Source organism: Phyllobates terribilis, unplaced genomic scaffold, assembly GCF_046119375.1.
Source record: "Phyllobates terribilis strain yellow unplaced genomic scaffold, ASM4611937v1 Scaffold_11__3_contigs__length_659146591, whole genome shotgun sequence".
NCBI lineage: Eukaryota > Metazoa > Chordata > Amphibia > Anura > Dendrobatidae > Phyllobates > Phyllobates terribilis.
In genome coordinates, this window is record NW_027362771.1 from 656,357,804 (window position 1) to 656,375,775 (window position 17,972).

The window sequence follows — 17,972 nt, forward strand, 5'->3', positions numbered from 1 at the left end:
ATGTGCTATGGTCATGGAGGAAGCTAAGTATTTGGGCTATTTCATAGGTGGAGGTATGATCAAGCCCCAAATAAATAAAATTGACGCAATCCAGAGTTGGTCACAACCTCTCTCAAAAAAGCAGGTCAGAGTGTTCCTGGGCATCGTGGGCTACTACCGCCGCTTCATCCCCAACTTCGCCATGGTAGCCGCCCCTTTGACAGACCTCCTAAAAGGGACAAAGTCAGTTATGGCTAAGTGGACTCCAGAAGCGGAGATGGCTTTCCAGGAACTAAAGCAGGCGCTGTGTAAACAGCCAGTGCTGGTGGCTCCGGATTTCTCAAAAGAGTTTGTGGTCCAGACGGACGCCTCAGATGTCGGACTGGGTGCTGTCCTATCACAAGTGGTGAACGGGGAGGAGCACCCCATAATGTATTAAAGCCGGAAGCGGACATCTTGTAAGAAAAATTACTCCATAGTGGAGAAGGAATGTTTGGCCATCAAGTGAGCCCTGGACACCCTAAGGTACTACCTCTTAGGGAGGAGGTTCAGACTGGTATCAGACCATGCCCCACTAAGATGGATGAGCGAGAAAAAGGGGAACAATGCTCGAGTGACCTGGTGGTTCCTAGCCCTTCATGATTTTAGCTTCCGTGTAGAGCAGGGGTCCTCAAACTACGGCCCGCGGGCCACATGAGGCCCTCGGAGGATTTTTATCCGACCCGCCGGGCTGTGGGCAGAGGAGAGCGGTGTCAGCGCCCGCCCTTCCCCCCGCTTGCTCAGGGCCCCGGCAGCCGGATACTTACCTCTCCACATGCCTCCGCAGATCCGCTGTCTTCCTGGTGCGCGCTCCCTGTGACGTGTCAGGTCAGAGGGTGCGGTGACGTCTTTACACCGCGCCCTCCCCTGAGCCGTCACAGGCAGCGCAGAGCGGGACGCTGGAGTACAGACCTGAGCAGCGGCAGCAGGTGAGGAGGAGGGAGGTGAGTATTGCATTTTTTTTTTTTAATGTATGGAGGCATGGGACATAATATTAGGGGTGACATCCTGCATGGGGCATTATATGGGGGGGGTGACATGCTGCATGGGGCATTATAACGACAGGGGAGTGATATCCTGCATGGGGCATTATATGGGGGAGTGACATGCTGCATGGGGCATTATATGGGGGGGGTGACATCCTGAAAGGGACATTATAACGACAGGGGAGTGATATCCTGGATGGGGCATTATATTGGGGGGTGACATTCTGCATGGGGCATTATATGGGGGGGGTGACATCCTGCATGGGGCATTATATGGGGGGGGGTGACATGCTGCATGGGGTATTATATGGGGGGGTGACTTCCTGAAAGGGGCATTATAATGACAGGGGAGTGATATCCTGCGTGGCGCATTATATGGGGGGGGTGACATCCTGAATGGGGCATTATAACGACAGGGGAGTGACATCCTGCATGGGGCATTATATGGGGGGGGGTGACATCCTGCATGGGGCATTATATGGTGGGAGAAAGGGACATCCTGCATGGGGCATTATATGGGGGGTGACATCCTGCATGGGGCATTATAAGGGGGGAACAGCCTGCATGGGGCATTATAAGGGGGAAATAGCCTGCCTATTGAGGACCTATGCTGCCTATTGGGGACATTTACCTCCCCATTGAGGACCTATGCTGCCTATTGGGGACATTTACCTGCCTATTGGGGACCTATGCTGCCTATTGGGGACATTTACCTGCCTATTGGGGACATTTACCTGCCTATTGGGGACCTATGCTGCCTATTGGGGACATTTACCTGCCTAATGGGGACATTTACCTGCCTATTGGGGACCTATGCTGCCTATTGGGGACATTTACCTGCCTATTGGGGACCTATGCTGCCTATTGGGGATATTTACCTGCCTATTGGGGACATTCACCTCCCCATTGAGGACCTATGCTGCCTATTGGGGACATTTACCTGCCTATTGGGGACCTATGCTGCCTATTGGGGACATTTACCTGCCTATTGGGGACCTATGCTGCCTATTGGGGACATTTACCTGCCTATTGGGGACCTATGCTGCCTATTGGGGACATTTACTTGCCTATTGGGGACCTATGCTGCCTATTGGGGATATTTACCTGCCTATTGGGGACATTTGCCTGCCTATTGGGGACATTTACCTCCCCATTGAGGACCTATGCTGCCTATTGGGGACATTTACCTGCCTATTGGGGACCTATGCTGCCTATTGGGGACATTTACCTGCCTATTGGGGACATTTACCTGCCTATTGGGGACCTATGCTGCCTATTGGGGACATTTACCTGCCTATTGGGGACATTTACCTGCCTATTGGGGACCTATGCTGCCTATTGGGGACATTTACCTGCCTATTGGGGACATTTACCTGCCTATTGGGGACCTATGCTGCCTCTTGGGGACATTTACCTGCCTATTGGGGACCTATGCTGCCTATTGGGGATATTTACCTGCCTATTGGGGACACTTACCTCCCCATTGAGGACCTATGCTGCCTATTGGGGACATTTACCTGCCTATTGGGGACATTTACCTGCCTATTGGGGACATTTACCTGCCTATTGGGGACCTATGCTGCCTATTGGGGATATTTACCTGCCTATTGGGGACATTTACCTGCCTATTGGGGACATTTACCTTCCCATTGAGGACCTATGCTGCCTATTGGGGACATTTACCTGCCTATTGGGGATCTATGCTGCCTATTGGGGACATTTACCTGCCTATTAGGGACCTATGCTGCCTATTGGGGACATTTACCTGCCTATTGGGGACCTATGCTGCCTATTGAGGACCTATGCTGCCTATTGGGGACCTATGCTGCCTATTGGGGACCTATGCTGCCTATTGGGGACAGTTACCTGCCTATTGAAATACTGGTTTATCTAACTTTACTTGTTCTTCATTTTAAATATTGTATTTGTTCCTGTATTGTTTTTTTTTACGTCAAAATAAGATATGTGCAGTGTGCATAGGAATTTGTTCATAGTTTTTTTTAAAAACTATATTCCGGCCCTCCAATGGTCTGAGGGACCGTGAACTGGCCCCCTATTTAAAAAGTTTGAGGACCCCTGGTGTAGAGCATAGGCCTGGGAAACTGCATGCAAATGCTGACGCATTGTCGAGGGTTTACTGTTTATTAGCGGAAGGTGCCAAGCCCCCCTGCTTTGGGCAGAGGGGGGGTATGTAAGAGGGCCGCTGGACATGTCCTTGAGGGGAGATATGTGTCGCTGAGGTTGGCAGCTTCAGTGATGTGAAACCAGGAAAGCATGCTCCAGCACACACAGTGCTGAGAGGGTTAATAGGGCGTATCGGAGCCGTTTTTTTCAAGCAGTCATAAGAGATGAGGGGGATTGGCTGCTCACATATCCCCACCCCAGGGCGTGTGTATAAAATGGAGACCAAGTGTCTCATTCAGTGTCTGTGGCTGGAGGTGTGGAGACCTCCAGAGTGTTTGTGCCAAAAAGACACTGACACTGACCGTGAGCGGGTGAACCCGCCATATTGGATGGACTGTTCACTTTCTGTTTTTTGTTACACTGTGCCGGACAAGGCTTTCTTTTGTTTACGGCTGGAAGTGCGGTTTATGCAGCATAATAAACCTGCCTTGGACATTTTAAAGAGACAGTGTCCCGTGCCTACCTCTAACGCGGCTAAGGGAGTATCGAACCCTACACAGCACATATGTGATCCTTTTGTAACGGGTCTGGGAGGCGGAACCTCTGGGCTACAATACAAGGGGGCGGTCCTTGTAAAGGAGCGGGTGGCGACCAGGCAGGTAGTCACAGGAGGTGACCAGGACAGTCTCTGGGTGTACGGGCAGGAGGACACGGCAAGTGATCGGGGCAGTCTCTGGATAAAGGGTAGGTACGACCTGTGATGGCTGAACCTCCAGGTAGGCTAGCAAGGCAGATGGAGGATGTGTGCTCCCAGGTGAGCAAGCGAGAGTCTCTGGAATAGTAGGTGGTCACAGCACGTGACGGCGGAGCCTCCAGGTAGGCTAGCAAGGCAGATGAAGAATGTGTGCTCCCAGGTGAGCAAGCGAGAGTCTCTGGAATAGCAGGTGGTCACAGCACGTGACGGCGGAGCCTCCAGGCAGGCAAGCAGGCAGGTAACGGAGAAGCGCTCCCAGGTGAGCGGGCAAGAGTCTCTGGAATAGCTGGTGGTCACAGCACGTGACAGCGGAGCCTTCGGGCAGGCAAGCAGGCAGGTAGCGGAGAAGCGCTCCCAGGTGAGCGGGCAAGAGTCTGGAGTAGCTGGTGGTCACAGCACGTGACAGCGGAGCCTCCGGGCAGGCAAGCAGGCAGGTAACGGAGAAGCGCTCCCAGGTGAGCGGGCAAGCTGGTCCATAGACAGACTGACCGGAGTTGTAAGGCAGACCGTCGGACCTCAGGCAAGCAGGCAGGTAGATGAGGTGCGCTCCCAGGTGAGCGGGCAGGCTGGTCCTTAGACAGACTGACAGGAGTAGTAAGGCAGACCGTCGGACCTCAGACTAGCAGACAGGTAGCAAGTAATCAGGCAGGAATCTGACAGGTAACTGGCAGGTAACTGGCAACGGGACCTGAGGGCTGAAGCACAGGTGAGACACAGGTGCAAACAACATTGCTCGGGCACCTCCATTTTGGAGGAGGTGCCTTATATATGATGAAGTCCTCCGGCCATTGGCCGGGGACTCCTTAGGACGGCGCGCGCGGCCCCTTTAAGAGGAGGGGAGCGCGCGCGCGCGCGCCCTAAGCACCGGGGCCGGGAAGGAGCGCGCGCTGAGAGCAGAGCGGGAGGAGGACGCCGGGAAGGAGCGCGCGCTGACAGCAGAGCGGGAGAGGGACGCCGGGCACGGGGCAGAGCGGTGAGGGGAGCAGCGTCCCTGCCTAACAGAGGGCAGGGACGCCGGCACTACAGTACCCCCCCCTTTAGGCCCCCCCTTTTTTAGGCCAGACAGAAATTTAGCTAGGATGAGAGGGGCATGGATGTTCTCCCGGGGCTCCCACGTTCTCTCCTCAGGACCAAACCCCTTCCAATCTACCAGAAATAAAGGTCTTTCCTCTTACCCTTTTGGTGGCAAGAATGTTCTCTACCTCAAACTCATCCTCAGCAGAAACCGGAGCAGGAGGCGTACCTGTAGACTTGGAAAAAGAGTTAAGTACCACGGGTTTGAGGAGAGATACATGGAAGGAGTTAGGGATCCGTAAATTGGCCGGGAGTTTCAATTTATAGGCCACCGGGTTGATCTGACTGGTAACCTCCAGAGGTCCGATGAACCGAGGCCCTAACTTGTAAGAGGGTATCTTGAGTCGAACATATTTAGATGAGAGCCAGACCTTATCTCCTGGACGAAATTGAGGAGGATCCAGGCGTTTTTTGTCAGCGTGTCTTTTCATCCGCTCGGACGACTGAAGGAGTGCGGATCGGGTACTCTCCCAAATGGAGGAAAATTTGCTAACGAGAGATTCCGCAGCCGGGTTGTCCACCGAGGTGGAGACAGGAAAAGGAATCCGAGGATGCTGACCAAAGACTACAAAAAACGGGGATTTGGAGGAGGATTCGCTCTCGTGATTATTGTAAGAGAACTCGGCCCATGGTAGGAGATCCACCCAGTCAGAATGGTGGGCATTAACGAAGTGCCGGAGGTAACTGGTCAGGTTCTGATTGATCCGCTCCACTTGACCATTGGACTGTGGGTGGTAAGCGGAAGAGAAGTCCAGGGTGACGTCTAGTAGTTTACAAGTGGCTCTCCAGAAGCGTGAGGTGAACTGTACCCCACGATCCGACACGATGTGGAGGGGCAGGCCATGAAGACGGAAGATGTGACGAATAAAGTCTCTAGCTAGCTCGGGTGCAGACGGAAGGCCTGGCAGGGGAACGAAATGAGCCATCTTGGAGAAGCGGTCAGCGACCACCCAAATGACCGTACAACCGGCAGAGAGTGGGAGGTCAGTTATGAAGTCCATTGCAATATGCTGCCAGGGGGCAGCAGGTACTGGGAGCGGAAGGAGGCGACCGGCTGGCAGATGTCTCGGAACCTTGTTGCGGGCGCAGGACACACAGGCAGAAACAAAGTCTATTACATCCTTGTGCAGGGTAGGCCACCAGTAGTGCCGGGAAATAAGCTGGAAGGTCTTCTTCTGACCAGCGTGGCCAGCCAGTTTAGACGAGTGACCCCAGTGAAGGATCTTCTCCCGATCAGGTACTGATACGAACGTCTTTCCGGGAGGGAGACGATTTAGACTCACGGGAGCCACCTGCATTACTCTGGCGGGATCGATGATGTGTTTCGGATCTTCCTCGAGATCAGATACCAGAAAGGATCGAGACAAGGCGTCCGCCTTGACGTTTTTGTCAGCCGGGCGAAAATGAAGGACAAAATCAAAACGAGCAAAAAACAAGGACCACCGGGCTTGGCGCGGGTTAAGTCTCTGGGCATGCTGGAGGTAAGCCAAGTTCTTGTGGTCAGTGTAAATTATTACCGGGTGAAGAGCCCCCTCAAGCAGGTAACGCCACTCCTCCAATGCCAGTTTGATGGCCAATAACTCTCGATCTCCTATGGAATAATTGCGCTCTGAGGAGGAGAAGAGTTTAGAGAAGAAGCCGCAAGTTACCATCCTCCCGGAAGAAGATTTTTGAGTAAGTACCGCTCCAGCTCCAGAGGAGGAGGCGTCCACTTCCAGGAAGAACTGCTTGTTGCCGTCCGGGCGATGCAGCACCGGGGCGGAAGAGAAGGCCTGTTTTAAGGAAAGAAAGGCTTCTTCTGCTTCGGGCGGCCACTCTTTGGGATTAGTACCCTTACGGGTGAGCGCGGAAATTGGGGCAGTCCGGGAAGAGAAGTGTGGTATGAAGAGGCGGTAGTAGTTGGCGAAGCCCAGGAACCGCTGAATGGCCTTCAACCCCTCCGGTCGGGGCCATTTCTCGATGGCAGACAGTTTCTCTGGATCCATTCGTAGGCCGGTCTGAGAAATAATGTAGCCCAAAAACGGAAGCGAGGTCTGCTCAAAGAGGCACTTCTCGTATTTAGCGAAGAGGTGATTCTGCCTGAGCCTGAGCAGGACCTGACGAACGTCCCTCCGGTGAGTCTGGAGATCCGGAGAGAAGACCAAGATGTCGTCCAGGTACACCACTACGCAGGAGTAGAGAAGGTCCCGGAAGATGTCATTGACCAACTCTTGAAAGACGGCAGGAGCGTTACAGAGACCAAAGGGCATTACCAGGTATTCATAGTGGCCGTCCCGGGTGTTGAATGCCGTCTTCCATTCATCCCCTTGACGGATACGAACCAGGTTGTACGCCCCACGGAGGTCTAGTTTGGTGAAGATTCTAGCCCCCCTCAGACGATCAAATAATTCTGGAATGAGCGGAAGGGGGTACTTATTCTTCACCATGATCTGGTTTAGGCCTCTATAGTCTATACAGGGACGGAGAGAGCCGTCCTTCTTTTTGACGAAAAAGAAGCCTGCTCCCGCCGGGGAGGTAGATTTCCGGATGAATCCCCTGGCCAGATTCTCCTCAATATATTCGGACATCGACCGGGTCTCAGCAGCGGATAAAGGATAAATACGCCCACGGGGAGGAGTAGTACCGGGTAACAGGTCGATGGGACAGTCGTATGGTCTATGAGGGGGTAATGTCTCTGCCTCCTTTTTATTAAAGACATCAGCATAAGACCAATAAGGAATTGGAAGTCCAGGTAGATTAGCTGGGGTAGGAGAGGGACGGACGGGATGGACGGGAACCAGGCAGGTCTTATGACAGTCTTGTCCCCAGCGAAGGACTTCTCCGGTTTGCCAGTCAAGCACGGGTGCATGTTTCTGGAGCCAAGGCAGACCTAGCAAGAGGGCATGAGAGAGTCCCGGCAGAACATGAAAGGAGATACTTTCAGAATGCAGCATTCCCACCTGCAGAGTAATGGATTCGGTGATGAGTTGGATGGGGCGTGGTAAGAGCCCCCCATCCACGGCAGCCACAGACAAGGGTACAGCCAGAGGTTTGGTGGGGATGCGGTATTTCTCTACCAGGGACTGTGAAATAAGATTCCCGGCTGCTCCAGAGTCCAGTTGGGCTAGTTCGAAATAACGGTTCTCCCCGCAGACGATTGAAACTGACAACAGCAGGGATGGAGAGGATTTATTCTTGTCTAGGTGGACCTCTCTGAGCGAACCTAGACACAGGCGTTTCCCGACCTCTCCGGGCAGGCACGGATCCGGTGCTCCTTACTGCCACAGTAGAAGCAGGTCCCCTCGGCACGGCGTAAGTCCTGACGGGTCTTGACCATCTTGGTCTGGTCGACCTGCATAGGCTCAGGAGGGTGTACCTGGTTAGAGACAGAAGGAGTGACGGGTTTCTGAAAAGTAGGAGCTAGACGTGGTAACCTCCTCTCACGGGTGACCTCTCTGGCACGCTCCTGGAACCGTAGATCAATCCGGGTGGCAAGAGTTATTAAGTCATCGAGAGTGGTAGGAATGTCCCGACCGGCAAGTTCATCTTTAATACGGCCGGACAGACCCTCCCAGAAGACGGAAACCAGAGCGTCGTTATCCCAGGCCAGCTCCGAGGCAAGGGTACGGAACCGTATGGCATATTGGCCCACGGTGAGACTCTCCTGACGGAGGCGTAGCAATGATGATGCAGATGAGGTCTTCCGTCCGGGTTCGTCGAAGACTTTCCGGAAAGCCGAGAGAAAAGCAGGCAAGTTGGACACCAGGGGGTCTCCTCTCTCCCATAGAGGATTTAGCCAGGCCAGGGCCTCCCCGGTGAGATGGGACATGATGAAGGCAATTTTGGCCCGGTCGGAGTTAAACTGGTGGGACAAAAGTTCAAAGTGCAGGGTGCACTGATTTAAGAAGCCCCGAGCCTGGACGGAGTCGCCTCCGAAGCGAGGAGGTGCAGAAAGCCGGGGTCCGGGGTAGGATACCATGGTATTAGTGGACAGCGGAGCTGCCGGATTGCAAGATATGGCACTGGCGGAGGTTGTTGGTGGATCAGACAGAGTGTTCAGGCGAGTATTGACATTCCGCAGGTGACCCAGGATGGACTCCTGTTGGGACCTCTGACGGGACAGTTCAAGACAGAGGTCCGAGAGCGAGGGAGCTTGGGTGCCACCGGGTTCCATGGCCCGAGCAAACCTGTAACGGGTCTGGGAGGCGGAACCTCTGGGCTACAATACAAGGGGGCGGTCCTTGTAAAGGAGCGGGTGGCGACCAGGCAGGTAGTCACAGGAGGTGACCAGGACAGTCTCTGGGTGTACGGGCAGGAGGACACGGCAAGTGATCGGGGCAGTCTCTGGATAAAGGGTAGGTACGACCTGTGATGGCTGAACCTCCAGGTAGGCTAGCAAGGCAGATGAAGAATGTGTGCTCCCAGGTGAGCAAGCGAGAGTCTCTGGAATAGCAGGTGGTCACAGCACGTGACGGCGGAGCCTCCAGGCAGGCAAGCAGGCAGGTAACGGAGAAGCGCTCCCAGGTGAGCGGGCAAGAGTCTCAGGAATAGCTGGTGGTCACAGCACGTGACAGCGGAGCCTTCGGGCAGGCAAGCAGGCAGGTAGCGGAGAAGCGCTCCCAGGTGAGCGGGCAAGAGTCTGGAGTAGCTGGTGGTCACAGCACGTGACAGCGGAGCCTCCGGGCAGGCAAGCAGGCAGGTAGCGGAGAAGCGCTCCCAGGTGAGCGGGCAAGAGTCTGGAGTAGCTGGTGGTCACAGCACGTGACAGCGGAGCCTCCGGGCAGGCAAGCAGGCAGGTAACGGAGAAGCGCTCCCAGGTGAGCGGGCAAGCTGGTCCATAGACAGACTGACCGGAGTTGTAAGGCAGACCGTCGGACCTCAGGCAAGCAGGCAGGTAGATGAGGTGCGCTCCCAGGTGAGCGGGCAGGCTGGTCCTTAGACAGACTGACAGGAGTAGTAAGGCAGACCGTCGGACCTCAGACTAGCAGACAGGTAGCAAGTAATCAGGCAGGAATCTGACAGGTAACTGGCAACGGGACCTGAGGGCTGAAGCACAGGTGAGACACAGGTGCAAACAACATTGCTCGGGCACCTCCATTTTGGAGGAGGTGCCTTATATATGATGAAGTCCTCCGGCCATTGGCCGGGGACTCCTTAGGACGGCGCACGCGGCCCCTTTAAGAGGAGGGGAGCGCGCGCGCGCGCGCCCTAAGCACCGGGGCCGGGAAGGAGCGCGCGCTGAGAGCAGAGCGGGAGGAGGACGCCGGGAAGGAGCGCGCGCTGACAGCAGAGCGGGAGAGGGACGCCGGGCACGGGGCAGAGCGGTGAGGGGAGCAGCGTCCCTGCCTAACAGAGGGCAGGGACGCCGGCACTACACCTTTATTTTGTAAGTTGTGGTTTGTTTTACTCACTCTGGGATCTTTCTATTCCAGCACACTTTCCCTTCTTTAGGTCATTTTCACTCTGTTCTGCCTCCAGTTTAGGAGGAACGTGAAGAACTCGACGGCCTTTCAGACAGTATAGGTCCCAGTTGCCATCGTCTAGTCTGTGGTCAGGGCTATCCCAGCTCTCGCAGGACCCACTAAGGACTGTGGGGTCAGAATTTCTAGTCTGTACAGGAACCAGCAGGGTTAGTTGCAGTTCTTATGATTAGTTAGCTACTGTTACTAGGGAAAAAAAGGTAACCTACCAAGTCTACCATAAGGAGAAGACATCAGAGCAAATACAGAGCGGTCACCACAAGGTGCAAACCATTAATCAGCCTGAAAGAGAAAGGCGGATTAGACTTTGCTAAAAAACATCTAAAGAAGCTGCATGGCTCTGGAAAAGCAAAACTAAGATCGACCTGTACCAGAATGACGGGAAGAAGAAAGACTGGAGAAGTCTTGTAGCTGCTCCTGATCCTCTGCACATCCTGTGTAACACATGGTGGAGGCGGCGTGATGGCGCGGGCATGCATGGCGTCCAATGGCACCAGGTCACTAGTGGTTATTGATGATGTGACTGAAGATAGAAGTAGTCGAATGAATCCTGTGTGTATAGGGCAATACTTAATGGCGAGATCAAAATGCAGCAAGGTTGATTGTCTATCTGTCCTGTGAAGCGTTGTCCAATGACCCAAAACATCCTGTGAAAGCAAAGAAATGTAATATTGTGCAGTGGCCGAGTCCTCACCAGATCTCAGCCCATCGAGCCGCATTCCACAGGCTGAAGACAAAACTGAAGGCAGAAAGAGCCACAAACAAGCGAGAACTGAAGTCACTGCAGTAAAGGCGGCAAAGCCTCACACCGGAGGAGACCAGCGATGGTGACTGCCATGGCCTGCAGACTTCAGACCATCATTGCTGCATAGCCTCACGCAGGAGGAGACCAGCGATGGTGACGTCCATGGCCTACAGACTTCAGGCCATCATTGCTGCATAGCCTCACACAGGAGGAGACCAGCGATGGTGACGGCCATGGCCTCCAGATTTCTGACCGTCATTGCTGCAAAGCCTCACAAAAGGAGAAGACCGGCAATGGTGACAACCATGGCGTCCAGACTACAGGTCATCATTGCTGCAAAGCCTCACACTGAAGGAAACCAGCAATGGTGATGACCATGGCCCTCCAGACTTCAGGCCGTCATTGCTGCAAAGCCTCACACAGGAGAAGACTAGCAATGGTGACGACCATGGCGTCCAGACTTCAGGCCGTCATTGCTGCAAAGCCTCCACTGGAGGAAACCAGCAATGGTGACGACCATGGCCTCCAAACTTCAGGGCGTCATTGCTGCAAAGCCTCACACAGGAGAAGACCAGCGATTGTGACAACCATGGCCTCCAAACTTCAGGGCGTCATTGCTGCAAAGCCTCACACAGGAGAAGACCAGCAATGATGACGACCATGGCCACCATACTTCAGGGCGTCATTGCTGCAAAGCCTCACACAGGAGAAGACCAGCAATGGTGAGGACCATGGCCTCCAGACTTCAGGGCGTCATTGCTGCAAAGGATTCTCTATAAAGAGTTAAAATGTCCATGTTTATTTATAGGATAGTGAAATTGTCCAATTACTTCTGAGCCCCTGAATGAGGAGACTTTAGGGATTGCAGACATTTTTCTACAAACGTTTCACATGAGATTTCTGTTCAACCCCTGTAATTAACCCTGAAAGTCTCCACTTCAGTTGCGTCTCCGTTGCATCCACGTGGGTTATTATATATGATATTTGGGTTATACATATATTATAACCCATATAATAATGCAAACCTATAGCGATCATGAAGAAACAGAGGATCAAGAATTAGAACAAATAATATACAGTAGAGATCATAAAACATTAACACAATTCATGAACACATTGTTATTTAGAGTTAAAAACGGTCACATGACCGGGCCTGTAACCAAAGCGCCACAATGTGAGAGCGCCGCTCCGCTACAACGCAGCAGCGCATGAGCGATCCACGCTCCTAATGCCGGCATGACCACAGCACAGAATACAGATCAGAGGAAGCGCGGATCATTCTCTGTAGAAGCGGCTGCGGTGAAACAAGAGATTGTACCAATACGAGATCAATAGAAGCGATCGAACAAGGACCGGAGTCTTCCATCAAGACATGGATCATAGAAGAGATCGAACAAGGACCGGAGCCTTCCATCAAGACACGGATCATAGAAGAGATCGAACAAGGACCGGAGCCTTCCATCAAGACACGGATCATAGAAGAGATCGAACGGGGACCGGAGCCTTCCATCAAGACACGGATCATAGAACGATCGAACGGGGACCGGAGCCTTCCATCAAGACACGGATCATAGAAGAGATCGAACAGGGACCGGAGCCTTCCATCAAGACACGGATCATAGAACGATCGAATGGGGACCGGAGCCTTCCATCAAGACACGGATCATAGAACAATCAAACGGGGACCAGAGCCTTCCATCAAGACACAGATCATAGAACGATCGAACTGGCACCGGAGCCTTCCATCAAGACACAGATCATAGAAGAGATCGAACGGGGACCGGAGCCTTCCATCAAGACACGGATCATAGAACGATCGAACGGGGACCGGAGCCTTCCATCAAGACACGGATCATAGAACAATCGAACGGGGACCGGAGCCTTCCATCAAGACACGGATCATAGAACGATCGAACGGGGACCGGAGCCTTCCATCAAGACACGGATCATAGAAGAGATCGAACAGTGACCGGAGCCTTCCATCAAGACACGGATCATAGAACGATCGAATGGGGACCGGAGCCTTCCATCAAGACACGGATCATAGAACAATCAAACGGGGACCAGAGCCTTCCATCAAGACACAGATCATAGAACGATCGAACTGGCACCGGAGCCTTCCATCAAGACACAGATCATAGAAGAGATCGAACGGGGACCGGAGCCTTCCATCAAGACACGGATCATAGAACGATCGAACGGGGACCGGAGCCTTCCATCAAGACACGGATCATAGAACAATCGAACGGGGACCGGAGCCTTCCATCAAGACACGGATCATAGAAGAGATCGAACGGGTACAGGAGACTTCCATCAAGACACGGATCATAGAAGAGATCGAATGGGGACCGGAGCCTTCCATCAAGACACGGATCATAGAAGAGATCGAACGGGGACCGGAGCCTTCCATCAAGACACGGATCATAGAAGAGATCGAACGGGTACCGGAGCCTTCCATCATGACACGGATCATAGAAGAGATCGAACGAGGACCGGAGCCTTCCATCATTACACGGATCATAGAACGATCGAATGGGGACCAGAGCCTTCCATCAAGACACGGATCATAGAAGAGATCGAACGGGGACCGGAGCCTTCCATCATGACATGGATCATAGAACAATCGAACGGGGACCAGAGCCTTCCATCAAGACACGGATCATAGAAGATATCGAACGGGTACCGGAGCCTTCCATCAAGACACGGATCATAGAAGAGATCGAACGGGGACCGGAGCCTTCCATCAAGACACGGATCATAGAAGAGATCGAACGGGTACCGGAGCCTTCCATCATGACACGGATCATAGAAGAGATCGAACGGGTACCGAAGCCTTCCATCAAGACACGGATCATAGAAGAGATCGAACGGGGACCGGAGCCTTCCATCAAGACACGGATCATAGAATGATCGAACGGGGACCGGAGCCTTCCATCAAGACACGGATCATAGAATGATCGAATGGGGACCGGAGCCTTCTATCATGTACACGGATCATAGAAGAGATCGAACGGGGACCAGAGCCTTCCATCAAGACACGGATCATAGAAGAGATCGAACGGGTACCGAAGCCTTCCATCAAGGTCAGTGATCACACAGGAGCTGCCGGTAGTGTCTCCAGACTCATCTCCATCAAGCACGTCATTGGTCGGTGATCAGACAGAAGCTGCTGGCAGAGTCTCTGGACTTGTCTTCATTGAGCACATTGGGGACGTCATTGGCTGGTGATTACACAGGAGCTGCCTGCAGTGTCTCTGGACTTGTCTCCATTGAGCACATTGGGGACGTCATTGGCTGGTGATTACACAGGAGCTGCTGGCAGCGTCTCTGGACTTGTCTCCATCGAGCACATTGGGGACGTCATTGGTCGGTGATTACACAGGAGCTGCCGGCAGCGTCTCTGGACTTGTCTCCATCGAGCACATTGGGGACGTCATTGGTCGGTGATTACACAGGAGCTGCTGGCAGCATCTCTGGACTTGTCTCCATCGAGCACATTGGGGACGTCATTGGTCGGTGATCAGACAGAAGCTGCCGGCAGCGGATCCTGATGATTTGTACATTCAGCGGCAGAACCTTCCTCAGATGACCATTAATGACCTCAGTGACAGCAGCCGAGGCCGGAGGTGCCGGGATTTCTGCATGAGGCTCAGACTCCGGACTGGAGAATCCAGAGGTTTTGAAAGTTTTCTTCTCTTCCTTTCATCGTTTGCAGATCAGTGACGTCTCCATCCTGTTATTTGCATCTTCCCACCACTTTTCTTTCTTGGTGTTGCAAATTCAATGAGGAAATTCAAATCATCATTATCACCTGATATAGTTGACACTTCCACACCACAAATCACAAAAAGTAGCCATAATCTGAGGCTACGAAAGAGTTTTTGAAGGTCCAGGTCATGGTAAAAAAATAGATATCAAAATTTGTTGTTGTACAAAATGGTTCTTTGTAAAGGATTATCCTCAGTTTGTTGGGATTTATGGTCACTTGATTGACTTGTTAGCGAGTGTCAACATCCCCGATAATGGCGTCTGGCTCTCATGGTGGGTCTCTGCCCTTTTTAAGAAGGCAAAAATATACCAGACATTGGGAAGTCACAGAGTCACACCCCGATCCTGACTGGGATCCTGTTCACAATGTTCTGTACAATGAAGGTCTGATGGGTCCTGACATTTGTAGATCCTGGGGAGAGATCATTTTCTGTTTATTTTCTCGACATTAGATTTGAGAGATCTCAAGAACGAGATTGAGGTGCAGAGGATTTCTGAGGTTCTCCTGTATCTTTCAGTTGGTCTTCAATGGGGTTTGACTTCTCCTTGGACTCTGTAAATATTCAGTTGTTATGGACCTGATTGTGGCCGATGGTACTATGATTAAAATTGAGCACAGAAGCCCAAATTATCGCAGAAAACGTAGGTGTGTGGTCCTAAATCCAGGCGGAATACACGAGTGACATCGTTCTGCACTGAACTCCATCCATTCCCATCTCACACCCAATGATCGGTATTCTCTCCGCTACATACTCAGCGCTTTTACACTTTCTTATACACAATTCCTATGAGGTCATGTGAAGTCCAATCTACTATTCTACTAACAATGTGTGTGATCAGCTTCCCACGATTGCTATTGGCAAGTCCTCAGACATGTCTGACGTCAGGCTGAGGAGCCTAGAAAGCCATTTGAAGGACTTGCTCTTGTGTCATGTCTGGTTTGGAAAAGGTTCAGTTTAAGGCGAAACGCGTCACGTGTGAAGTGGTCTGAATACACCACGAATAAACCTTGAAGAGCGCCGGTCATCTCTGTTTATAAGACACGTGCACCACGAGGGGTTAAGTGCCGGATCTCTGACTATACTATAGAGATGAGACATATATCACTATATACAGGTATAACAGGAACAAATCCCTCCAAAATGATATAACAGAAGCAAATCTTCAGATCCTTCTGTGCAGACATAACAGATCCCCTGCACTAATGACCGGATCTCGCTCACAATTTACAGGTAGAACAGACCCCCCCCCCTTACAGATACAACAGAAGCCAATCCCACCCTTATAGATACAAAGAGCAGATTCCCAGATGTCTCCATACATATAGATTTGTTTGGTAGGATCTTGAGATCTGTTTTGAGCAGATCCCTGACCCAGACATAACAGATACACATACCTGTAATTCGAGATTATTAATATGGAAAGATTTTTTGTGAAGAATATGTAAACTATGTCTGTAACTACGTCAAGTGGGGATATGTAAACTATGTCTGTAACTACATCAAGTGGGGATCAGGCCTTATAGATCGACTTGTAGGGATCTGCTCCTGCTACGTCTGTATAGAAATACATAAACACAAGATGAGCGGCCGAGAGGAACATCTAAGGGCGCGTTCCCACCTTCAGGATTAGCCGCGGTTTGGACGCTGCGTATTCATGCGTAGTGGATTTCGAGACATCCCATGTCCGCTGTGCGTCTCTGTGCACCTGCGGATCACCTGCGGAAACGGACATGCGTCACGTCTTTCAGATCCGCAGCATGTCAATGTCTCGCATGTGGATTTCCCCTATGGACTAAACATCAATGAGGAAAGTCCGCATGTGAAAAAAAAAAAAAAAAGTAAAATGTGTGGCCGCTAATTTGCATGATAGGTGCGGAAATTCTGCAGCGTCAAAACCGCAGCAAATCTTGAACGTGGAAACGTACCCTCATAGGATACACGTAAAAGTCAGTTTCAATCTAAAAGTACAAAAACCCATGGGATAAAAGCAGTCACTAGAGGACACAAGGTGAGGAGGGATCGCCTGGATCCCCATCAGATCCCTGCACTGGTATAGAGATGTGGACAAACATTGCAGGAATTAGAGATGAGCCCCTAAAATAGAAGGGGCGTGTGGGGCACATGACCCAGGTACCGCCATATCCCCCTGGATTCACCCCAACAATCCTGGAAGTGCAAGGACATAGACATTACATAAAACAGTGTCTACAAGGTTTAGGGACTGGTTTTCTTTTAGGTCTGCTTCTCCTTCTTGTCTGCCTGCGTGGAAGATCTGCTCCTGCTTCACGCGTGTCCGCTAGGATCTGCTCCTGCTGCACGCGTATCTAGAAGGATCTGCTCCTGCCGCACGCGTGTCTAGAAGGATCTGCTCCTGCCGCACGCGTGTCTAGAAGGATCTGCTCCTGCCGCACGCGTGTCCGCTAGGATCTGCTCCTGCCGCACGCGTGTCCGCTAGGATCTGCTCCTGCCGCACGCGTGTCCGCTAGGATCTGCTCCTGCCGCACGCGTGTCTAGTAGGATCTGCTCCTGCCGCACGCGCGTCTGCTAGGATCTGCTCCTGCCGCACGCGTGTCCGCTAGGATCTGCTCCTGCCGCACGCGTGTCTAGAAGGATCTGCTCCTGCCGCACGCGTGTCTAGAAGGATCTGCTCCTGCCGCACGCGTGTCTAGAAGGATCTGCTCCTGCCGCACGCGTGTCTAGAAGGATCTGCTCCTGCCGCACGTGTGTCCGCTAGGATCTGCTCCTGCCGCACGCGTGTCTAGTAGGATCTGCTCCTGCCGCACGCGTGTCTAGTAGGATCTGCTCCTGTTTTTGCATGTCTAGCAGGAGCTGACATTTTACCTTTGCCTGCCTAGAAAGATCTAGTATTTGACGTCTGTCTGGAAGGATCTGCTGCTGATTTACGTCTGCTTGGAAGAGTCTGTTGCCGTTTGGACCGTGTTTGGTCAGTCAGGAGGGATGTGATCTTGTTAGTATATGTGTAGATTTGCCATTGGTGCAGAGTTTTTAGGACTCTTGCATCTGGTGCTGTAAAGGATTCTG

The 17,972-nt window shown here is 52.3% G+C and overlaps 1 protein-coding gene across 1 annotated transcript in view; it reads left to right on the forward strand.

Moving 5' to 3' along the window:
- The window catches only part of ACAP1 (ArfGAP with coiled-coil, ankyrin repeat and PH domains 1), a 376,352-nt gene that overhangs the window by 357,456 nt on the left and 924 nt on the right, over positions 1 to 17,972 (forward strand). The window lies entirely within an intron of this gene.